The 24,884-nt window shown below is 42.6% G+C and overlaps 1 protein-coding gene across 1 annotated transcript in view; it reads right to left on the bottom strand.

Annotated features, from left to right (window-relative positions):
- UVRAG (UV radiation resistance associated) overlaps positions 1 to 24,884 on the bottom strand; it is a 282,645-nt gene that overhangs the window by 2,607 nt on the left and 255,154 nt on the right. The window contains exons 16-17 of the transcript XR_010725357.1: positions 2,899 to 3,072; positions 1,431 to 1,530 (exon numbers count right to left, since the gene is read on the bottom strand). The gene's annotated coding sequence lies outside the window, so the exon portion shown is untranslated. The remainder of the gene's footprint in view (positions 1 to 1,430; positions 1,531 to 2,898; positions 3,073 to 24,884) is intronic.

Raw genomic sequence — 24,884 nt, 5'->3', positions numbered from 1 at the left:
CTGCATGGAAAGTTTTCTTTTTTTTGTTCTTTTAAGTGGAATTTTTTCAAAGTATTTACCAGCACCACATTGGCTTGAAATTTCTCTTAAGGGAGAAGAGGGTAACTGCCCAACTGCAGGGGCAGGGATATAAAGGGACATGCTGCCAGGACTACCGAGCTTAGGAGAAAGCCCCCAGATCCATAACATAGTGGCAGAACTCTTGTGCTGCTGTCGATGTAAGGATGAGCTTCAGACCTAAAAATTTTCCTTGGCTGACATACTGTGTGAAGTCTACCCACTCGCATGACACAGCAACAACTCAAACAGGGATGGCTCTTAACACTTAAACCTAAAGGTGTGTATAACTGTTTTCCTGAATTAGGGCCAAAGCACTGAAAACCTTGGATAATTGAATCTTATAAATGCCAGTTTATCAATAGATCTCTATAAGTGGTAACTGCTGACAAGTGGACTTTTAAAAATAGAGACCCATGTTTCTTTCAGATTTTCTAATTTGGTCAGTCTGGGATGAGGTCTGGAATGTTGCTCAGTGGTGATGAATGATGAACTGGAGCGAAGGTGGAAGTATAAAAATTAATCCAGGTAAAGTTGGGTGATCACAATCCTGTGTTTGTCTGAAGCTCTAGGGTGTGTGACAGCATAATTACAACATCCTTGAGGATTGGCTGCTTTCTCAAAATTCATGCTGTATTTTAAAGGAAAGAGGGATTTAAGATCCATTATTCTAAGAGGCATCCTTCTTTCTCCATTGTTTCTCAGACTAAATTTCAAGTTTAAAATTATCCTAAAATAGTTTGAAATTTAAGATAAGATTCTGTAATCTGTGTCATTATGAAAGTCATTAATAACAGCAACTGTGTCATCATCAAAGGAAACCAACTGGTAGGCGTATTTAAATCATCCAATTGTTTGGGCTGAAACGCACCTTAAAGCTCATCTCATTCCAAACCCCTGCTATGGGCAGGAACACCTTCCAGTAATTCAGATTGCTCCAAGGCCATCCAACCTGGCCTTGAACATTTCCAGGGATGGGACAGCCACAGCTTCTCTGTGCAACCTTTGCCAGTGTCAGTCAAATACCCTCAGGTCAGTGAGGTCCCTCATGTACAGGGGTATCCCAAACTTTCTCTGCTGCCTACAGACACTGAAAACACACCCCACCTGCAGCTACTTTTCCACTCAAGATGCAATTAATTTTTCAAAGTGCTGCACATGTTGACCAGGGTCAGGCTTGAGCAAGAAAACTGTTTTCTTTTCTAAACTTCTGCTCTGCCTAGGGCTGCTCTCCACATACGGCTCAGACAGATTAAAACTCCACAACAGTGCTCACCTCTGCAGGAGGTTCCTTCCTTCCTGCCAACAGCATGTGAGCGGGGGGAGGGGGGGGGGGGACGGGGCAGGGGCCGGGGGGTGTGAGCTGGAAGTACCTTTGCTTTTGGGGGAAGTGGGAGGCAACAGCAAGCAACTCCCTGCGCATCCACACTTGACAAGCAGCTCTTGGGTATGACAAAATTGTTGAGATGACACCTGCAAAGAATGGCCTGATTTAAGACAGCAATAACTCCCTAGCTTGCCCTCCCACACACAGCTCTTCCTCCACTGGATGGAAGACTCCACCAGCAGTTTGCAGTGAAGCATGTGGTGCCATTTGAAGGACTTCAGAGTGACCTTGTCCTCATAAGAATTGTCTGCCCACCACGGCTGGAAGAGGAACATCCAAGGGGCACCCATGGACATTTCAAGTAGTACTGATGTTTAAACAATTCAATTGCACCCCTGCATCTGGTGATGCAAGGACTTGAGACCAGTTTCTTCCCTTCACAGCACTAGTCCCAAAGGCTATTCCAGGGTGTACCATGGACCAACAAACTGGAGGACACTCAAAAATTAGCTGTGCAAAGCCATCAGGCTCATTCTGCTTCAAAAGTGCCATTGGCACCCATTGTCCAGGTCTGACCTCCAAAATCACCAAGAGGGGCTTCTGAGTTAAACAGGATCTTAGTAGAGAGTCACAAGTTGTTGAATGAACTGCCCCAGCAGGAATTCATTGGGCAGGTTTGGAGCAAGCTGTTCTCAGCTCTCTGCAATAAAGATATTTTCAGAGTGTAGAAATCTGGAATGTCTCCAAAGAGGGGATTAGGATAAGATGAATTATGTCTATTGGGAATTAGTGCAACCCTTTCCATGTAGGTATCAATTGAGCAGATGTTGGAAGTCAGGTGGGGCTTATCCTTAGCCTGATGCTTGTCATACGGGTCCTTTTGTTTTGATGTTTGGTTTTGTTATAAACCAAGCTAATTAGTTATTAAGTGTACCTGGACTATTAGCATCAAAGAATGAGCCTATATAACTCCCATGCCCAAAATGATTACAGATGGTATCTTTTATGTTACATAAATTTCTAAAATACACTTCCAAATAAAACAATGAAACTTAATGAATAAAATCAAACATTGTAAACATGTGAATTTAGCTGGTTAGACTCATTTTTTCCTTTTCTCTCCATTAGAGGGAACATTTTCATCTTGGGATTCGCACAGAATTCCAAGGAAACTAAAAAAGTTACTTTTCATGGAGTTTGTAAAGAAAATCAAACCATTCAAGCATACAGTCCACTTCACAGCTGCAATCAAATGTCATACTCAGGCCCCTGAACTTGACTTGTATTGATAATTGCACTGGTACAAACTAACTTTTTTTTCCTCCCAGCCATTAAGGAGGATATTTCACATAATAAGGCATAAACAAAGAAACTTCAAAGAACAAAATGAATGCCATACAGTGACTGTGTTTTGCATGAACGCTGAATTGCTGGCAGAGGATTTCTCCTTGCAAAATATTTTCCATTACTCTATATCATCTGATTAATAGCCTTGATTAAGTGCACAAGCTTACCTTCAGGAGATTTAGATAAACTGAGAGATCTTCCTGCATAGAAAGACACTGACCATTCTTTCAACATCATGCTTTTTCTCCTCAAAATTGTCTTAGCCAGTGTAATGAGATTGACCTTCTTTCCTTTTGATATCTTGCTGATGTTTCTGAACATTTCTGTCAGTGGTGTGTGTACTGGATGAAATACATGAGAATAATGGAATAATGAAGAATCATTATATGCTCCAGAGGCAAAAAAAAACCCCAAAAAACAAAAAACCCCACAGCTGTCAGGGGTTGATATACTCCAAAGTGCCTTTTAAACACCTAAATTCAGTAGTGATAATTGAGTCCCATGATTTATATTTTGGCTTGGTTTAATCCAGAACAAGTGTTTTTTCCCAGTTTTATAAATAATACACATATATAAATAGACTAGATATAAAGAAATTTGGTATGAGAATTCACCAATATTTTTATTAAATAATACTCACACCCTCTTTTAGCACAACCAAATATTACTCCACAGATCTTGAATCCCATCCATTTTCTCCTCTGCATCATATCCCACATATTTTCAGGAGTTCTCATGCAGAGAGGCACCTAGAGTGAGAATCATCTCATCTTGGAGACCCCACACAAGAGCTAACCCAGCACTGTCTCCGTGATGGTTGGGGGTAAGGAAGGGATGAACTGGCTGTGCTTCCTCACCCATTCTACATTTTAGGCCAGGCTGGAGTAGGAACATATGATTTGTGTTTTAGCAGGTTTGCCTCTGAGATCTCACCAAACTCACCCAGTTCTGGGTGATAATTGAACCCAGGACTGGTTCTTCTGGGTTTTATGTTAAGGGGTTTTTCTCTGCTTTAGCTGAGGGTAAGTAATGGAGTTATGTTAGAAATACAGTGGAGGCAGGTTTATATTTATCATCACCCTGTAACTATGACTGACACAAAAAAGATTAAAGCAATAAAGCCCAAAATAGAACATCTTGCAGTTTTCAGGGTTTTTTTAAGGCCCAGGTTTTCAACCAGGATTTGCCTTGACAGGATAAAGTACATTTTCGAGCTCAGCTTCTTAATGGGCCACATCTGCTTAATGTAATATTGTATCTGAACTGTGTGTCTTGTCAGAGACAGGCACAGTCAGAGCTGCATTCAGCAATACTCACTTTCCCTGGAATCAGATAAACTCAGCCCAATAAATTAGTTTTACTGCTCTTGGTATCACCCTGTTATCATTGTGAGTTATTTAGTCTGGGCTTCCCAAACTTTCCCATTCTTTCACAATGAAAGGAACTGAAGTCTCAAAATATATAAATGAGTTTCTCTCACTTTTTCTTTCTGTCTGTCCTTATTTTCTCCCCTTTTCTTTTTTCTACTTTCTCTTGCTTTTTCTGGCTTTTTTTCCCCCTTGTATTCTCTCTCTTTCCAACAAATGGCTAGAGTTTTAATACAGAGCGTGTTCTGCATCCCTTCCGAGTCAAGTGAAGGTGGCCCGTCCACCTGTCCAGTCCAGTGTAGTGTCAACAAAGGTGGAACGCTAAACTCCCATGGCCTGTAGCCCTCAGGATGGGTTATCATGAGATCTCCAGTGACGTGGCCCTGTAACGACAAAAATGCTAAACACCTGAGGCTCTAGGCCTCTCAGCTGGTGGGGTGCCCCCAAGCCTCACTGCGCTGGGGAGAGACTAGGCGCCTCTCACAAGATGGGGTTGCCACTCCCCACCTCTCAGCGTCCCCTCCATTTTGGGCCGTTATTGCCCTGGGTTGGGGAAAATTTGGTTAGCCCTGTCGTAAAGTAATTCACAGTTACACTTCCATAAAGTCTAGCTTTCTGCTCAAAGAGAAGCTATTTAATTAGGCAATTGTGACCTGCCTCTCAGTGTAAATCAAAAGCAATGATTTACACCAGTTGAACATAAGAATTCTGGTACTTGGTAGGAAATTTTTGAGGGCCAGTCTTGTAAAGTGCATTGGACTATGTATTATATTAGCTAGAAGAACATTTTGAAAAAATACACTTGTAATTTATTCCCTGATTGGGTTTGGGGGTTTTTTCCCCCTATCCTTTATATTCCCACACTGTTTACATGACTTAAAAAGTGAAAAGATAGACCTGCCTTTGCAGAACAGATGGCAGCTGGGTGATAAAGGCCTGAGTTCCCTCTAACATCATGGCAAAACTGAGGTGCTGAATATCCCATACAAGGCATTGACAGCTGGAAGTCCCATTGGAGCCCACAGTGCTTTACAGGGATCTAAGGGGCCTCCAGAGGCATCTGGAACTGTGATGGATGCAGCCCACAGGCTGGATACTCAGGTGGTAAGAAGGAAATAGGTGTCCAACCAGCATATGAAAGGATGGAAAGGACAGTACAGTGTGAAGGAAAATAGGATGTGGCATTTGGGGTATTTGATTTTCTCACAAAACTGATGCATTGGTCAATGGGACAAATGAATTCAAGGAGTGAGAATCAATATAGGTACCAGTGATTACGAACATTGAGAACCCATGAGAACTTTCTGCTCCTCTCATGGGGTAAGCTTCAGTCTGGCAGAGAGTTAGGAAAGGAATGAACTCTTGGTATGGCAACAGCCTAAATCTTCCAGCAAACTTGGCCACAGTTTTTCTTTCAGAGCCAGGAGCTGTAGGAGAGGTAGTAAGTTCTAGTAAGTTAGCAGAACTGCATTTTGAATCCTAATTTGCTAAGGATATGAGTATTTTTTACCATTCTTCTTCCATCCTCATGAATGTGAAATGTTTGTCCAATCTCCATTCTTTCAGATGCTGCCTTATCTCCATGTCCAGTTCCAGCAAACTTTGGCAGTGAGTTGAGGTTTCAAGAACATCCAAGGTGGACAATATCCTATCTGCCTAGACATGCTAGCTCTGTCATCAAGCTAATTCATCCTGGATTCCCTTTAGAAATTGGCATCAGGGACATGTTTCATCCTTGTGTAAAATAGTCTAGATCTTCTGTGATTAAGGTAGCACACTGCCAGAGAAGTTCCGCATTAGTCTAGTAAATGATCAATCCAATTCTATTTGGGATACTTAGAAGAAAAAACAAAGTAATTGTATTCCATGCATAGCTAGGTGAATTAACTTCATTATTTGAATTAATTTAGTGATAATATTCCCAAACTCTTGGACCTGATAAACTCAGAAAATTCTGGCTAAGTCACCTTTGAAACCTGCTAAATGTATGGGCATAGAAAGACAAAGAAAGGCATTTCTCTGAAACACCAATTAATTTTTCTGCTGCCCTTCATGCTTGGTTACAACCAGGACTTCAAATAAGTGTGGTTGAGAGAGGAAAACCACAATATCCTTTAAATATGGTGCCCCAGCTATGGCTGAACTTTTTGTTTGGACTTTGACCAAGCTGCTGGGTTTAAATCCCAGCTCTGGAGCCACCAGATGGACCACATTATTCTTACTTGCAGAAACCCCATCAGACAAACTGTTTCTACCAAAACAGGTCTGTTGGTCATTGAAGGTGGGAGGTACTACTGGGACAATGTGTTCCTGTCATGGGTGCCATGTTCCTTTAGGTACCCATTCCAGCTTCTGTTGCACTTGTTTTTAAGACTCCCTGGGATCAGAAAAAGAGGGAAAGGTCTGCTGGAGGCACAATCCTGTGAGCAGATGGAGCAAGGCCATATGGGCATGCCTAAATGAGATCCAGTGGCATCTCAGCATCACAGCAGCCTGAAGTGTTTCACAGGGGAATGTCTCAGTCCAGCCAACAGGCACTGCCAAAGAGAGTGACATGTGTTGGAAATCACACTTCTTTTTTAAACTCCAGTGCTTATGCACAGCCCCGAGATACTTGCATCTTTGGCTGCCTTTGACTAGTAAATAAACCAGGCTGGATCCTGTTCACTGGCCACCCATGGCAAGCAGAACTTGCAACCAGATGGGTTTTCTCACCTAAACAGATTACTTAACACCTATTGAGTTAAGTTATTTTGTCAATGATCCTTGCCCTTTGCTAGTATGGCCATGCCTGGATGTTGTCTGGGACTCACTAGTGCTCAGCCATGATGGGGAGTAAACTAAGATTTAAGCAGTCTGTATGGTCATGGAACAGAGCTGGGGACATTGCTCTGGCTCTAGCTGACTCTTTAATACAGGCGTAGCCTTGAAAGATTAAAGCATTTTGTAACCCTTTGACTTCCTTTTCCTGAAATTGTACATTCTCCTCTTGGACTCCTGTCACCTTCTTATATCCCAACAGATGTTGGCTAAAGACCTAACTACTTTGTGTGTCCTGGACCTGTCTCCCAACAGCTTCTTATGTTGTCCCTCAGTCTTCTTTATACAAGGGAAGGTTCTTGTACTGAAACAGATCCCTCTTCATCCCTCCTGGATGTCCTTCCCAGATATCCTCTCATTTTCATGTAGCTACCACCCTCAAAATCCTCGAGGATGCGTAACAGAGGCAGAATAGGGATATCCTGCTATAGCTGTTGCCTGAAGTCAAGCAACACACAGGTTGCAGATCTCTCCTTTTATCCCTCCTCAGGGAACATCTGCACCTCTATTGTGCTTTTTCCTCCTTATGAAATCCTTTACATGCTATTCAGAGAGAGAAGAACACGAGGACCAGGGATTGATCACAAAATGCTTCAGAAGTGGTTAGTTTCCTTGTCTCAGCAGCTCAGGTAACTTTGGGAGCTGTGGTTTCAAGAAGAAACTTCTGAGAGTTTCATTGCATGAGGATTACCTGGGCCACAGAGGTCTGTGCCTCAGGTGGAGGTCTTAGCCCCACCCCTGAGTGCATGAAGAAGTTCAGGTTTCCTGAGAAGAGCCTGCAGGGGAAATAGAGGCTTATCTGTCTTGAGAAACTAAGCAGGAGGCTGGTGAATCAGTCCACAAGACCTTCATGGCACCACCAAACCTTGCCAGTTTCTAGCAGCCCCATTCCTGCTGCATGGATAGGAGAGTGAGGAGTTGAGCTCCTCAGGCATCTGGGGAAATGAAAAACCAACTGACTTTTCTGGCTTCGCATCAAAACAGAAAATAGATGGGATTTTTGTACTGTGGTTTTCTTCTTCATTGGCAAGCAGATGTTGTAACCTTTTCTAGAGTGGGTTGGAGACATGGGCCCTCTTCTCTAAGATCTGGCCAAGCTCTCTACCAGAAGAAGGAATATTAAAAGCTATAGACCTCTTCTTAGCATAGTTCACAGCCTGCAAACTGCCCGGCCTGCAAGGAGGGTACAAGAGTTTGCGTGGCGGGGGGGGAGGACTGACACCACTTCATCACTGCTTTGCAGCCCTGGGAAAGGATCTGCAAAGGGAATCGGGAGTGTCAGTTGGCTCAAGGCAGAGTTCCTTGCACAACCTGTGTGAGGTTTTACTAAGCATATGTAGTTGAATGTGACCTAGTCATAGAAATGAGTGGGAAGTCTGGGTCCTTTGTGTGTGTAGTAAGTTTAAGGGCGGTCTGGAAGGCAGAGGATTGGAAACCATGGAGAAAACTAAGTAGAACAATCAAGGAAAAGAAGGGAATAAAGACACTGATTGCTTCTTAAGGCTGTCATCTGATTGGTTTTCAAGACAGAAATGTCATCTGATGGTTTTCAAGCCAGAAAGGTTTCAGGTCCAGTGGCTTTCCAGTAATGATATTAAAATAAGGAGGAGCATTGAAAGGAATTAGTAAACCCTGTAAACTTTGTACTTCTTTCCCAGTTTTTAAATTTTCATGAAAAGGACTTTGGTCCTTCCTGGCTTAAAATCAAACTTGGGAGTGAAAACCCGTCTATCTTCACCAAAAGAAAAGACCTTTACTCAGAAAGATTTCCAATACTAGATTTGTGACATTGGAGACTTTTTTAAAGAAAGAAACATTTCTATGTTTTTAATGGTGTGACACATGGTATGTTTCTTGGGGTGGTCTTGTGCAGGGTCAAGAGTTGGACTTCAATTATCCTTATGGATCCCGTCCAACCCAGGATATACTACGATTGTATGTTTTGCAAAATTTCATAGTCTTCACTGATCTATATATCTTACCTTATGTGTGGAAACAGCCTTTTGTAGTGGTTTGAAAGCAAAACAAATGAGAGGCTTCAAGTCAGAGATACAATTTAATAGGAAGAAAGTAAAAAAGGTAAAATAAAAATAGATGCAATAATACAAAAGACCACTGACAGAGTCAGAATACTACCTGAGCAGGGTGATGGAAGCAGTCCAGATGAGATGGTCTTCCTGAAGCAGTGATCCCGTAGAAAGGTCTGGTAGCTCGAGTTCTCTGTGAATCCAGTGGGTAAGGGCCCCCCGTACTGTCCCAAACCCCAGATTATATCCAGGTGGGAATGCTTGGTTCCTCCCCCTGGGCGGAGCATCTCACAATGGGATGATGACTCATGCAGGGGGTCCTTGACGGCCCATTAAACAGAGATAACTCCCGGAGGGAGTTATCTATGAGTCATGGGCAAGGCATTTGATAGGCCATTAACAGAAGATAATGGCCCAGAGGGAGGGGATCGGGGAAAACACTGCCCCCCCCGGATTCAACAGTTCATGAAGATGGTGATCGAATACTTTGTGCACATCCTATACTACAACCCTGGACACCTTTTCACAGGCAAAGTCCCCAAAGTGACATGTTTTGAGCCTCAGGACAGACTGAGATATTTACAAGGAAAATATAACCCTGCAACCTTGACTATTTGAAATATAGCATTGCAAAATGCTTGAACATCTTCCAGCTGATCTGTGCTGTATCAGCTAGAGCAGTGCAACCACAGGTCAGGGGTTGTTCTGGATCTGCTCTCTTCCAGCCATGGCTACTGCCAGAGCAGCCCACATAGGTGTGTGTTGGTGAAGTTCTGGAGCCACCATTAAGCCATATCAATGTATTGGATCGTGGGCAATTCACTGCAGCATTTTTATCACACTACAGAGCAAAGACAACTAGAAAACAAGAAGAGGGATTAGTGAGCATCTCATCTCATGAATAAGAGGGCAAAATTAGATTAGACATTGAGAAGAAATTTTTCCCTGTGAGGGTGGTGAGGCCCTGGCACAAGTTGCCCAGAGAAGCTGTGGCTGCTCCATGCCTGGTGGTGTTCAAGAAGTTGGACAGGGCTTGGAGCAAACTGGTCTAGTAGAAGGTGTTCCTGCCCATGGCAGGGGTGTTGGAAGGTGATCTTTAAGGTCCCTTCTAACCCATACCATTCAGTGATTTTGTGATAACTAGAGAGCACCAAGTCCTTATTAGCACTAAAACGAACACCAGAACTGTGCCTTGACCTAATTCAAGGTTAAATAAGTCACAGTCAGGCCTGGTGTTTCTTCCTTTCTAGTGAAGAAAATATGACTTCATCATGCTAGCAAATACCAGAGAAGGAATTGTGCACTGGAGTCCTAGGGGCATTCAGAAATTTAAAATGTGCAGAGCCAGACTCAGGGACAGAATTTCTGGAATAGGGAAAATTGCATAACTCTAGCCTGGCAGCTTGATTCAACTCCTAGAGACTCACATGCCAACAAAGTGGAGCACCACCACCACCACTTGTGCAGACCCTGAAACAGAGGGAATCAGCTCTTATGTGCTTAGTGTGGAATGGTTTGCAAGGAATTGGGTGAATCCAGCTTAATTTCCATGTGTCTTCTGATGAAATCTGTATTGAAGTCATTATGACAACACAGACTTTTCCAGATGTGACAGCAAATGTCTGCAGGCATACATTTTAACAGTCTGCAGGACTGGGAATACATTTTATGATCTAGGTGGATGAGGCTGTTTAATATCTGAGCAAAAAAATTCATGGTGAAGAGCTGCTAACAAGCTTTTTTCTGAGTGATAGCTAGCCAGGCTAATGTGTGTTTGAGCATAAAACATCTGGAGCATTTGGGATGCATTAGCCAACTTTTGCATAGCATAGGAAGGAAGATGCTGGGATTAACTGGTATGTTATGATGTTGTTTAAAACTGTTGAGTTACATGGTATAAAATTTGAGTTTCTTCAGCAAGGTGACCTTTGTCAGTGGTGTGGACAGGATTTACTTGAAAGGCACAGATTATTGCTGTGACATTTTCTTATGATATTTCATGTGTATTTCCCTTTAATCCCCTACCTTCAAGACAATATTTCTGCTTTCCTATCTGCTTGATGATCATTCAGATATTACAGGAATGAGAAACAGACACCTCCAAGAATGTGGATCCACTTTGCTTTAGTGGCAGGAGATCAGTGAATGTTTTCTTAGTGTCTGAGAAGTTCTGAGTCTGATGCTCCCATGGGAAATTACACTTTTTAATTATAGCCTTGTTTAGTAATGCTATGGTCTGTGTGAATGGCCTATGGAAAGGACTATCAGAAGTGATGATCTTCTCTTCTGGAGTGTCCTTGTACTTGAACGTGAACAATGCTGCTGCTCTCGTGTTTGATGGAGAGCTGGGCAATCATTAAGTTTCAGATCAAATTTTATAACACAATCTGAAGTCCTTAGGAGTCCACATAAGAAGGTCCTTGCTGCTTCTAAGTCATAGAGGAGTTGGCTTAAATATCCCTGAACTCATTCCTGGCATTTAGAGAATATCTTTACTGCCAGGTAAGAGAGGTTCCAGAGTGTAGGCTCAGGTCTTGGAGCACTAGCTGTCCAAGCAGCTTTGCTGTTAGCTCACTCCCAAACCCTGAGAAGAGCCGAGGTGTTTGGACACAAATTATGCTGTGACACTAGGCCTCAGGGTCAGAGAAGCACCCTGATCAGCTTTATTTAGTAAAGTAGGTGTTGCTGATGAGACCATACCAATTTTGGTTCCCTCTTGGGCTGCGCAGTCCTTTGATACTATCCCAGAAAGCTTTGCACCTTCAAATATCCCCACAAGTCTTTATGCCACATCTCAGAGCTCATAACTCCTACCCTCAATTTCTTGTTATAAAAACATAGCTCTGGCAGGCTGCAGCACAGACCACTTAATATTTCAGACACTTTGAACCAAACCTCCCTCCACTCCTCCTTCAACAATTACTATGAACTAGGGCCAAGAGGCACCACACAGGACTTGGAGGAGGCCAAATGCCAAATGCCATGTGCTTCAGACCAGGAAGTCTGCTGGCAACCCTGAGCTGTGTGTGACGATAAAGACCAGGCTGCTCGACTGCACTCCAAGGCAAATGGAAACACAACCCTTTTTGCTTTAGCACTACAGAAGAAATTATTGTGGATTTAGGGGAACCATGTCCTTAGAAGGCAAGAAAGATTTTTGCCAGTAAAGACACTGGAAATAGCTTGTGAGATGTATATTTATCCATCTTCCCACTTATGTGATGAAAATTGTGACTCCAAGAAATCTTCCTTTGGTAAGACATAAGGCAAAACTCTAAATCCAATGTCTCCGCAAATACCCCAGGTTAAATCCCCAGCACAACCAAGTTATATACCAGTGTTATCAAATGCAGGGTAAACCATCGCAGCCAAACGTGAGGTTATTCACAGCAATCCAGCTGACTATGCAGAACTGTCTAACTTCTGCTTGCTTTGCATGGAGAGTATGCATTGGGATAGTTACTGGACCTCACCAATATGTGGCCGTGTCATATAGGCTCCCATAATTGGGTGGAGACTTTGAGCCCCAGCATTGAACGATTCACAAATGGTGAATTTCTACTCCACAAAAGTGCAGTAGATGTGGACTACTCTTCAAGAAAGAAAACCCAGCTCGTCTTTAAACCAGAATGCATGGGTTTCACATTCTAGGTGTATCTTGACATTGCTGCAGGTCTTACAGCAAACCTCTAGGCCCCATGCAGCATGAGCACAGATATGCTACTATATATGTGAATGGACCTTCTTCTATAGTGCTTGTTATCTAAATCAGTTCAACAGCCTGGGTGTGGTCTACAGGGAGATCAGTGACTTGACTATGAAGGAAGAGGCAAGTGGGTAGGTAGGAGCCTCAGGCATTGAACTGGTATAAAAACATGGACACACTTTAGGCTCTGTTTGCTTAATGAGCAAACAACTGAAAACTCACTACTGGAAAAGCAATCCAGGCTGTGACTTGATCAATTTGCATCTTTTGCACAATGTTCTTGCCTGGAAGAGGCAGCCTGTGGAGGTGTGAAAGCCAACTCATCTCCCAGTCATTCTGCTTCATGAGCCTCTTCTTTTCACCCCTGAGATTACAAGGACACTGCTGTCCCATTTCTGCAAGTGTTGGTACAAGACTCCTAAAACTTGCATTGCCCACCTCAAAGAAGACAGCTGTGCTCATATTTTATCTTCAGGCATCCCTGTGAGAAGTGTCTCTGGAGATCCCTGGTCAGGTAGGGCAAACAAGGCTGCTTCCCAGCTGAGTTCATCTGCAGGGGTGAGAGTGGTGTGTCTCAATCAAACAATATGAGAGACTTAATATGTCTTCAGAAATAGTGTGAAAGAGGAAAAGCCTCTCTTGCCTGAAGGGGCCTGAAGAAAGCAGTTCCTTCAGCACCCATCTCTCTGCTGACAAGGAGATCATACAGGGTAACTCTGGCTTCTCTAAAATTGACATATGTCTCCTTACTGACTCTAGGTAGTGAGGGGATGGCAGGTTTTCACTGCTGACAGACACATTGGATTTGAACTAGCACCCAAAACATATGTCAGCAGGTTTATGAGCCCCTGAATGTCTGCTTTCTGTACAGTGCTCTGCTTTTGGAGGCCATGTGTTATTACTGTAATAAACATTGAAATTCAAGCTCTATCTGCCAGGTATGTTGCACTTCAGAAATGCCACATGTATTCCCAGTCTTTAGGAATTTCCCCAAATCCTACCCATTCAAAACAGATCCCACAGCTTCTTCCCCTACAGAACTCCAGCTGCATTTCTATTGTGCCTTTACAGTGATTATCAGATTTTCCTCCTTCTTAGCAGAGCTGCAGCTTATACAATCTTGACCTCTGAAGCACGAAGAGAAAGGAGCAAATAACAGGGCACAGTGTTTCTTTTAGCTATTATTACACCGAGACCAGCCAGGCTACTGAAAGGGATATCTCTGCAGAAAGCAGGGATATTCAGATATTTCTTTCATATTAAGAGGCATTCTTAAAAGACCCAGGACTTGTTTCCAAAGACATGACTGCATTCTAGCATCAAAACAGTTTATTATGCTAAGATTGACCAACACTGAAGGAAACAGCAATGAAAATCTGTCAAAGGTGACAAAAGCTGTTGAGTTTAAGCTGCAACATTTGAAGCCAAATTTTGAATGCACTGAATCTTGTTATTGTCCAGAGCCTAGTCACCCAACAATCCAGACAATGATCTGACTCACAGACCAAAACTAATAAAGGCCTACCTGGCAGGAGCATGAAGAGGAATGTTATGCATTATAGACTGGTCCCAGGAATTACAGAGCTGGGTGGAAGAATATTGGAAAAATATGGGAACTCCACTTCTAGTGAAGGTGATGGAAAAGTCCAAAGGAGGCCCAGAAATGATGGGACAGGAACTCAGTAATGATAAAGTTGTAAGGTTTGAGGCAAAATCAGGGGTCACACAGATGACGGTTTAAGTTACACATTGGTGAAGGAGAGCCAAGAAGTCTAAATATTGGCAGCTTATGTGCAGAGCGTCTGGAGCAGACATGAGCACATGGCACAGCCCTGCAGGCTGTGTAGGTGTGAGCTGGGGCAACATCTTGCACTTAAACTGACTTCATCTGCCTCCACAGGAAAATGAAATTAAATCTTCGCAAGCTGGGGAGATACACTAAAAAATCATCTCTACATAGAAATTTGTCCTTACAAAAGTAATGATCAAGTGTGACTAAATCAGACCCTATATAGACACTTAGTGTCCTACCCAGGTATTGTCAGAAACAATTGTCTGAAAAAGTACTTTTAAAAGCAAGTAATGACTCTTTCTTTTGCAATACCATCCTGGCTTCTGACACAAGAAAGTCTAGGGTACAGTTCTATTGTATTCAACCGCAAAAGTACCTGACCTACATTTCTTTCTCTAGAACTCCTGCTGAAGCTGAAGGAGCATTTAGCCTTAAGATAAGAGCTATAGTCTTTCCTTTCCTTTCCTTTCCTTTCCTTTCCTTTCCTTTCCTTTCCTTTCCTTTCCTTTCCTTTCCTTTCCTTTCCTTTCCTTTCCTTTCCTTTCCTTTCCTTTCCTTTCCTTTCCTTTCCTTTCCTTTCCTTTCCTTTCCTTTCCTTTCCTTTCCTTTCCTTTCCTTTCCTTTCCTTTCCTTTCCTTTCCTTTCCTTTCCTTTCCTTTCCTTTCCTTTCCTTTCCTTTCCTTTCCTTTCCTTTCCTTTCCTTTCCTTTCCTTTCCTTTCCTTTCCTTTCCTTTCCTTTCCTTTCCTTTCCTTTCCTTTCCTTTCCTTTCCTTTCCTTTCCTTTCCTTTCCTTTCCTTTCCTTTCCTTTCCTTTCCTTTCCTTTCCTTTCCTTCTTTCCTTCCTCTTCCTCTTCCTCTTCCTCTTCCTCTTCCTCTTCCTCTTCCTCTTCCTCTTCCTCTTCCTCTTCCTCTTCCTCTTCCTCTTCCTCTTCCTCTTCCTCTTCCTCTCTTCCTCTCTTCCTCTCTTCCTCTCTTCCTCTCTTCCTCTCTTCCTCTCTTCCTCTCTTCCTCTCTTCCTTTCTTTTCTTTTTTCTTTCTTTTTTCTTTCTTTTTTCTTTCTTTTTCTGCTTATCTCCCTCTGTTAAACATGTGCTTCCTTATGGCTCTGTAAGCCATAAATAAATATCATAAAGCCATAAAGCCAATAAATATCATTTATTTATAAAGATATCTCTTCCTTTTTTCTTCAAGTTCCTCCCATCACATATATTATAAACAGCATGGACAGTGTGAAAACAGTTTATATCACATCCCTGAGCTGGCATTTAAGTGAGAAGCCAAGGACAGGCATTGCTTCTAAGCACTGGAATATAGACAAATGTTCTCCACGTTCACGTAATATCTCATCTTCACTATTTGCCTGTGGTGAATAAACTGTCCTCTTGCAATTGCCCTCTCCTTCCACTGAGTGTAGAGGCAGTGAAGCTGGTGCTGCACCATATACTAGTTTGTCATGACAATCAGCAAATTGGTCCAAGAATTCACAGAGGACATGAGTTTTCCATGATGCCTGTACTCTCTGTGCATGCAAGGGTGCCACCTTGGTCAACACACAGTGTTTCTCTTTTGGGTTTGACATCTGGGAGTTGTATCTTTACAAAATGTTAAATGGAGCCTTTGGGAATGTCACAGGCCCTTCAAAGTTCATGGAGTCTGGCTCCAAAACTTATGTTGTGGCTTAATGTCCCTCTCAGAAAGCACCACACAGCCAGTGGGATAGGAGAATGAATTGGAAAGGTGAAAGTGAGGAAATTATTGGACTGAGATAATCTCCCTTCTAACCCTGCCCTCTGCCTGTGGGAAGCCATTCCCTTGTCCTGTTACTCCAAGCCTTTGTCCAAAGTCCCTCTCCAGCTCACTTAAAGCCCCTTTAGGCTCTCAGGTCTCCCTGGAGATGCCCTGCCTTGCCTCACCTCACCTTCCTTCTCCTTCTCTCTCCTCTACCATCTACCCTCCCTCAGCCTGTCTCCATAGTAGAGGTGTTTTACCCCTCTGGTAATTTTTGTGGCCATTTGCTTTTTCTTCCCCCAGCCTTATGTGCTGAGAATGATGCCATATGATCTGGGATATCCCTTGAGTCAGCTGGGTTCAGCTGTCCAGGCTATGTTCCCTCCCGGCTCCCTGTGCACCACCAGTCTTCTCACTGGTGAAGTGGGGGCAAGAAAAGGCCTTGATTCTAAGTCCTTCTTGGCAATAATGAAAACATCCCTGTGTTATCAGGACTGTTTGCAGAACAAATCCAAAGCATAGTTTGTGCTACTGTAATGAAAATTACCTCAACCCCAGCCAAACTCAGCACATTATGACTCAGATGTCCCTGCCCAAAAAATCTGAATAAAGAGTTCACCCCTGGAAAATCCTTATCTAAGACTGTGCAGTCACTCTGTATTCAATTTGCTTATTAAAGAAAGCTTTGGACTGGTGCACAGGTGAGATCCATGACTTGCAGAATTATCTCATGATTCAGCAAAATGTGGTGAAAAGTTGAACAAGTGCAGTAAAAGAAAATACATGTTGGTGCTTCTTTTGCAACTTCCAATATTTCTCAGTGCTGCACCTTCCAAGCTGGCGAGTGGAGACCACATAACAGCCCACCTCCTCATGCTCTCCCTCCCTCATTTTGTTTATTAGGTGCAGAGAGCTCATGTGGCTCTGAGAATTCTGTCTAACCCAATGTGGTCTCAGATAGGCAAAATTATTTTACACTTGATGGGAGGCAGACACTGAACAAAATCCAATGGATGAAACCTTGTCCAAATGGTCTGTAATGACAGCAGGCAGGCAGCAAATTGGCAAGCATATCCCCAGGACATTGCAATTTGGAAGGCAAAAGGTTGTAGTATGGGGATTGCTTCTTCCTATGTACCAGGCACAAAGTGGTCTAGGGAGATTTAGCAGTAAGAACAGTACACACACACACACACACACACACACACAGGACCCAGTGAAATCTAGACTTGCTAAAGCTTTTTCCTTGCTGGCTTTGTCTGGCAGAGCCAGAGTTTTAAAATGCCAATGCCTTTTCTTGTAACTCAGCTTTAATTTATTATTTTTTAAAATCAATAAATATTCTTCCACTCCTCCATCTGGAGGATTCCATCTTCATCCCATCAGTGCAAAGCTGATCAGAGCCACCTATGCAATGCCATTTGATCCAGAACATATTTAAGTCTTGGGCCATTCTCAGCCTCATAAATTCCTGACATGATTCAGGAGGTGTTTCTGTTGGAAAGAGCTCTCTGCTCCGCTGTCATATTTATAGAGATTTCTGCTGCCTCTGATCTGAGGCCAAACATTAAGAATAATTGCCTCAGGAAGCAGGACATGTTGTTTGTCTGGATTGTTTTAATTTCAAGAGTGTAGAAGTAACCCCACTTACTGATGTTGGGAGAAAAACTAAAAATTTACAATTAAAAAAATTGTTCAGGAATTCTCTATTTTAATTTTTTTCTTTTTATTGCTTTTGTTAGAGGCAATGAGGGAATCATTATGCTTGCTGCTGAGGACAGGGAGGTGAATTAGATATTGAAGACTTATTAATTCAGGGATCCTGCCCCTGCAGATTAGACCAGAGGTTCCCACTTTTTATTTTCTGCTTGTTGAAACAAAGCCAGGAAATGCCCATGGCTCTGCATACATATGAACATACACATAGAAATACATATGTAATTCTACATGTGTATGACAGGAGACAGGGGTACAGAGCTGTAGGTTGGCTCCCCAGAAAACTCATCCACATTGTGGCTTCAGTCCTGATCAGCACAGCCACATTGCTACACTGACCAGGGTTAAAGTTGTATATGGACAAGGTGCTGATGCTGGCAATTTGGATGGAGACACTCATTCAGCTAGAATGTGCAGAATTCAGACACCTGTGCTCAGGATATGAAGTCCTTGGCTACATGGCTCAGAGCTGAATAGCTTTCGCTCCAGGACATGGGTGCCAGGAGCTTTCAGACACAGTGTCTCTGAACTGGGGTAGCTGTGTTTGGAAGTGAGAGACACATATACTAGAAACCTGAGCTGAAGCCTGTTGAAGTTGATAAAAAAACATGTTTCACTTCAATAGGCTTTGGACAACACTGGAGGTTCATTTGAGAGGGAAGATGGTTAAAAGGACAGCAGAAGTATTCCCACTCCAAGAATGCCAGGCAAAATGTGAGGTGGAACCATGGGGCTTCTGGTGCTCAGAAATCCAATTGTAAACATCTCCCACTCCTGTCTGAGCATTGACAAAACTGCCAGGTTATCTGGAATGTCATTGAAGCACAGGGAGAGGAGATGAATTGAGATCCAAAGGAGGGCTACAAGAGAGTTGGAGAGGGACTTTTTACAAGGACACGTAGTGACATGACAAGCGAGCATGTCTTCAAATTGACAGAGGGCAGGGTTAGATAGGATATTGGGAAGAAATTCTTCTGTATGAGGGTGGTGAGGCCCTGGCACAGGCTGCCCAGAGAAGCTGTGGATGGCCCACCCCTGGAAATGTTCAAGGCCAAGTTGGACAGGGCTTGGAGTAACCAAGTCTAGTGGAAGGTGTCCCTGCCCATGGCAGGGGTGTTGGAAGGTGATCTTTAAGGTCTCTTCTAACTCAAAACATTCAATGATTCTATGACCTCACAGCAGAGAAGCAATAGGCTTGTATTCTCTCACTGCAGTGTTTTCTGGGGTAGCATTAGTCTGATACAGCAGGGATTTAACCTTGGCCCAGTGTTACTGCCTTCAGAAGAGAGTACTTGAACACTTGCTTAAGTACCCATTTTTCTAGTAAAATACCTAAGAGTCTTTCTTAGGTACATGTTGAAATATACTCATGAGTAGAATCCTGAATTTGTACTATTAACTCCTGAGAAAGAAAACCGACTTTGAGTTCATTGCTGGATAAGAGCTTTGGGAAAAAAAAAAAAAAAAAAAAAAAAAAAAAAAAAAAAAAAAAAAAAAAAAGAAGAAGACAGATCTTCTGCCAAATTCTGGGCTGTGCTGGTTCAAACTTGCACCATTTTGCTGATTATGGAACTCTTAATGGAGCATGATATGGGGTAAGAGCCATTGTAAGTTTGGAGGAGAAAACTGCTTCCACACTTCCAGCAAGAACTACAATCATATTAGCCCAACACAACGGGATAATAAAGGGCTTTACTTGTTAAAAAAAAAAAAAAATAGCAAGAGCCAACAGCTAGGAGCTGAAGCCAAAAAACCATTGGTTACAAGCAAGTGAGCCTTTTAAATTGAAGGGGAAAGTTGACATCCTAGGGCGACCTATCAAGCAATGGTTAAATTGTTGGCCAATCATTAGGGGTGCATTCAGGAAAAGATACTTAAAGCAAATCCATGTCACTGGGCTCAGTCCAGTTTTGAGGTGAAAGCATCTGTTCTGCAGTACGTTCAAATTCAAATTAGGAGTTCCATAATTTCTGCCACTCTTAACATCACTGAATAAAGAAATGCCAGAAGCAGCCATGCACTTCTTAGGCTGACAGAGAAAATGGAAATCAAGTCATGTCACATTTGTTGGTGATATTGTGCATTTGTATTTTGCCCCCACCAACCCATGAAATAGTTCAGATGCTGTTTCAGAAAATATTCCAGTGGTGGAAAAGAGATCCAGAACCAGCTATGCTGTATGTGTGGCTTGAAAGGTGGTGAAAGCAACTGACCCATCTTGCTGCTGACGTGATGGTACCTTTGGGATTCCCCATTACACTTCTTACAGGTGCACCCAGTATACAGTCACAGAATCTCCCTAAGTTGAAAGGGACCCACAAGGATCATTGAAGTCCAAGTCCTGGCTCTGCAAGGATAACCCAAAAGTCACATCATGTGTCACCACCATTTCTTCAGATGCTGAGTCTACTGCCTCAATAAAAAAATACTAGCAAATGGAAGAAGGATGGAAAATTAATGTATTTTAAGGTCCTGGAATGAAACAAGGGCAACACTAAATAGTTTTTGCTGTATTCTGGCTTGATCATTCTTGCCATGAGTTCTTACATCTTCTCAGAGATAGGAAAGAAAGGATAACTCACTGCAGCCTTTCCTACATTATTATTTAGGGAAAAACCTCATAGATATGCAGTAAGAAGTGCAGATGAAAGGGTGGAAAAAGGATGGATTCATTCTGGTTTTCATCCAGGGAGCTGAGACAGCAGAAGCTATAAAGGCAAGCTATAGCAAAATGGGAAACTAAGCAATTGTTTTGAATCTAACCACATCTCTGTGATTCCAGTAGCACCTTCCCATGGAATTGTCCACCTCAAGTCAAAGCGGTGGCTGGCAATGTTACCCTGGAGTTTTTGCCACAGTTAAGTAACAATAACCTCCCTCTGGGAAAAGAAGTAGACCTGAAAAAGTTAACAAGCTCAGCACTGCCTTCAAAAATTTAAGTTACTCCTGACATGCTCAGTCTCCCTCAAAATCTGATGCTGCTAAAAAATATTCCTTTTGCTTGAAAAAACGTCAGGGTAACGGGAAAATGGAATTGCAGAAAGGAAGAATGGGACAGATGCCAGAAGGTCTGATTACAATCTAATCCAGATAATGCCCAAGTCCACTATCACCTTCCCTGGGGCCATACCCAGGACACAGTGCCAGGAGAATGTCAGTGCTGAGACTCCAGCGCTTGCCTGCACCATCAGGGAAAGGGAATCTACTAATATTTAGTCTGCCAGAAAGACTATTCCAATTAGCGGATGTCAGATCAAGGCTTGAATGATTCTGAAACATGTAAGGGTTTGGACAAGACTTACCCAAGTCATACAAGGGTCATCACTTACTTAAAATTATTAGTATTTGACAAGCATGTACATCTCCAGGCACTTAAACCAGAAACTGTTGAATTTACACTAACAGTTGTGGAATGGATCCCATTTATCATGAATTCCTGTGTCCCCCAAGAGCTGAGCCTGAGCTGATTTCACCACTTCTTGTCCTCTGGGAACTTGCTTAGTCATAAATAAAACCCCCACAATTTTTACCTGAAATGATGGAAGGAGTCTTTGTCACAGAAGACGGAGTCATCACTCAGCTGTGTCATTGCTGGCTTCAGTCAGACCCCTGTCCTCATACAATTACAGCTAATTCTTTCACCAACAGCTGTGGACAAGCCAGGACTTTTTTGCAAATGAAGGGAAAGGAGCCACAGAGCCCAGTAAGAACATTCAAGCAAAGAGAGTCATGCCAGCAGATGCAGCACTGCTGGCATCACACTGGTTCTGGGAAGGGTGCTCCTCAGACCCTTTGTATTTTTTCACACTCCAGTTATTTCTTTTCCTTCAAGTAAGGGCAGGGAAACCTTGCAGATCAAGGAAATGATAAAAAAATAGACCAAAAGCAACTGGCAGGGTAGAATTTAGGTCTCAACCTTAAGTACAGACATCAGTTTAATCCCTGTCCCAGCTCCAGAAACAGTCAAAATGTCATCAGCCATTACCCACTGTACTGTCCCTCTGGGCCCTTCTCTGAAGTCCCTTTCCAGCTCTCCTGGAGCCCCTTTAGACACTGGCCAGGGCTCTAAGGTCCCTCCAGAGGCTGTTCTTTTCCCCAGGATGAGCAGCCCCAGCTGTCCCAGCCTGTCTCCAGAGCAGAGGGGATCCAGCTCTCAGGCCACGTTTTTGGCCACCTTTGAACTCACTCCAGCAGATCTGTGTCTGAGATATTCACTCAGAATGTTGAATACTTTCTGACATCAGCTCTTGATTTTACTACTGTTGTCCCAGAAAGGGAATGAAGATGAAGCACTTTGGCCAGCCAAGGTCACTTTTGAAGTGACGAACTGAGACGTTGAGCCTGAATCTTTGAAATACCAAGCTGGTCTTCACACCATCCTAGATGCAGAAGGAGAGCACTGGGGAAATGGAAATGACCCTATTTTAGTGGTGATGCTCTGTCCAGACTACAGACAAGTACAGTGTGTGCTGAGTGTGCTTTGCAGTGGCTGCCTTTCAGGCAGCTCCTAACCATGGTATTTAAAAATGGAAGTTTTAAATAGGCTTACACAAAATGCCTGTTATGAAATACACTTTTTATGTCTGAGATGGGAAAAAAACCATCCAAAGGTGACAGTAGAAAATGTCTAAACAGAGCCAGACCAGGTTGCGGCTCCATAGGCAGCAATGCAACCTCCCTGCTTCATATCAGCTGGCAATGTGGACCATCTACAGACCTCTGCACATGACCACCACCAACTTCTCCCAGCTAGGAGCTCCCAGAGGTATAGTCTTAAACATTACAGGGACAGAAATGGACAAAAACAGACTAACTTAATTTTTGCCTTTGACAGCATTGTGTGCAAATCTAAGTTGGGCATTATGTGCATTTCTGATCTCCTCTTGGAGGACCTCTGGATTTGGAAAACATGAAATTTAAGGGCTAAAGCCCACCAATTTTATAAAAAACAGAACTGAATGGATCCTTTATGTCAGATAATGTTTCAGAATATTTCACTCAATGGAGTTGTATGAAGTAAGTGTTAAAATGTTACATCGCTTTTGTTCAAGATGATTTGGGGACTACTGGATGCACAGGACTGGCAGGGATAATCCTACCTGGAAAGCATGAGCAATGCCTAAAAAGCATCACAGGAAGCCCTGCTTTCTAAAGTCCATCTGGACAAAAACAACAAGGCAAGGAGGATGACTGAGGAATACAGGTTTGTCTGAAATTAGTAAATTAACAGCAGGTATGAAACAGTTTCATTTCTTCTTCACTGAAGTCAAAACAGGTTTTGCAGCTATCTGCTGTATGACCAGGGCTTCATCATATATTGCCTGTCTGAAATAAGAAGCTTATTTTCAGAAGGCTGGTTTTAGGCTCAAGATGTCTGCATTATGTGGATTTAATTGAATGAAATGAGTAGAGCCAAACTGGAGAGACTGACTGAAGGTGCATCAAGTTTCAGAGGTTGAAACTTTCACTTTGTACCCTCTGAAAATCAAAGCATCTTAAATAAGCGTGGAAAATCATCATTCATGGGTTTGCAGACTTTTGCTTCCTCACTTTCCTGGTAGACAGTCTTATAGAAGAGGATTTTCTGAACACAATGGTTATTAATGGAGCCAAATATTAGCTGTGCCATCCTTACACCACGTGACAGCAGAGTTCCTTCAGGTCCCCTCACCATGCAAGCTTTTGGTGTTTGTGAAAATGAGACATCCTGAAGGGAAATTTTCATCTGAATTTCCCAACAGATGGGACCCAAATGTGTTTCATGTTCCATTAGCACTAAACACACACAGCCAGGATGATGGATTCAATATCCTTTCTGGTCCATCAGTCTAACAGATTGGAAGGCAAAGGGATTTTTTTCAATGCCATGCAGCTTTCAGGCTTGCAGATGATCACTTTCCTGTGTACCCCATCCTCCAATTGAATAAGGAAATGATGTTTAGATCTAAAGACCATGACTGACAGTCAGGCAGATAGATCCATATACAAAAACCAGACAGAGAGTTGGATTATTTTTCTACACCAGCCTCCAAAAACCTGCACTTGGAAGATGGAACTTCAGGGAAGGAATCTGTCAAATCTCCTTAATCTTAAAATGCAAGCAATAAATTACTCCCAGCCTGTATATTTTTCCTCTTTTTTTGTACCGTAACCCTCTTCACTTACCCTCCTGCAAATCTGCTCTATCAGATTTTAGAGTTCAAGTATAAACAGGGAATTTCAATAGTCAGATCTAATCCTTTCTTTTTCCATTGCCATCCTTCCCTATTTGACCATTTCCGACAATTAGAGGTCCCTCCATTCCCAAAACTGCTTGAAGCATGCTATCATGTTACACTTCAATGGGCAGATGCTATCTTTGGTAAAGTCCCCTTCTCCATGTGGTTTTGGATTTAGAGGTGTTTTGCTTTGTTTTGTTTTATTTTTGTCAAGAGGAAAATTGAGAATATAAATAGGTGATAGTAATAAATCTCATCCATCTCATTTCAACATGCTCCCTTTATTATCTCTTTTAATGTTATGCATTGTTTACAGCAACAGCTTTTGGAAGAAGATCAGCTGAATACTTAATATTTTTGAAGTATTACATGACTAAATGTCAAGTTCAGAGAGGTTTCTCTGTCTCTACCTAGTCTGCAGTTAAGCTGTTGAACATATAGGTGATATAGGGCCCATAGCTTGCTCACAGAGTAAGAAAAGAGAGGTAAGGTCTGGCTGTGGGCTGGACCAGAGATTTTACACTTTGATGTAAAGACCTTGACTATTTTCATGAATTTCTTAAAGTGAGCTTGGACTGACTTTTGCTTTTTGAGCAGGAAACTCTCCAGAATGTCTTTCTTGTGGGGTATTTTGCATGTATTTCTTTTTCCACGGCTAGTTCATGGCCCATCTTTCCTTCTCTGCCCCTCTGGTCAAGTCTCAGCAGGTCTGTAATCTCTTATACCTGCATCTGAAGTTTTTATGTGCAACACACAAATATACTTGTGGCTTAAAAGAA

Source organism: Chamaea fasciata, unplaced genomic scaffold, assembly GCF_029207755.1.
Source record: "Chamaea fasciata isolate MVZ Bird 193981 ecotype frontalis unplaced genomic scaffold, bChaFas1.0.hap1 SCAF_2, whole genome shotgun sequence".
NCBI lineage: Eukaryota > Metazoa > Chordata > Aves > Passeriformes > Sylviidae > Chamaea > Chamaea fasciata.
This window is presented reverse-complemented; position numbering and strand designations above follow the sequence as displayed.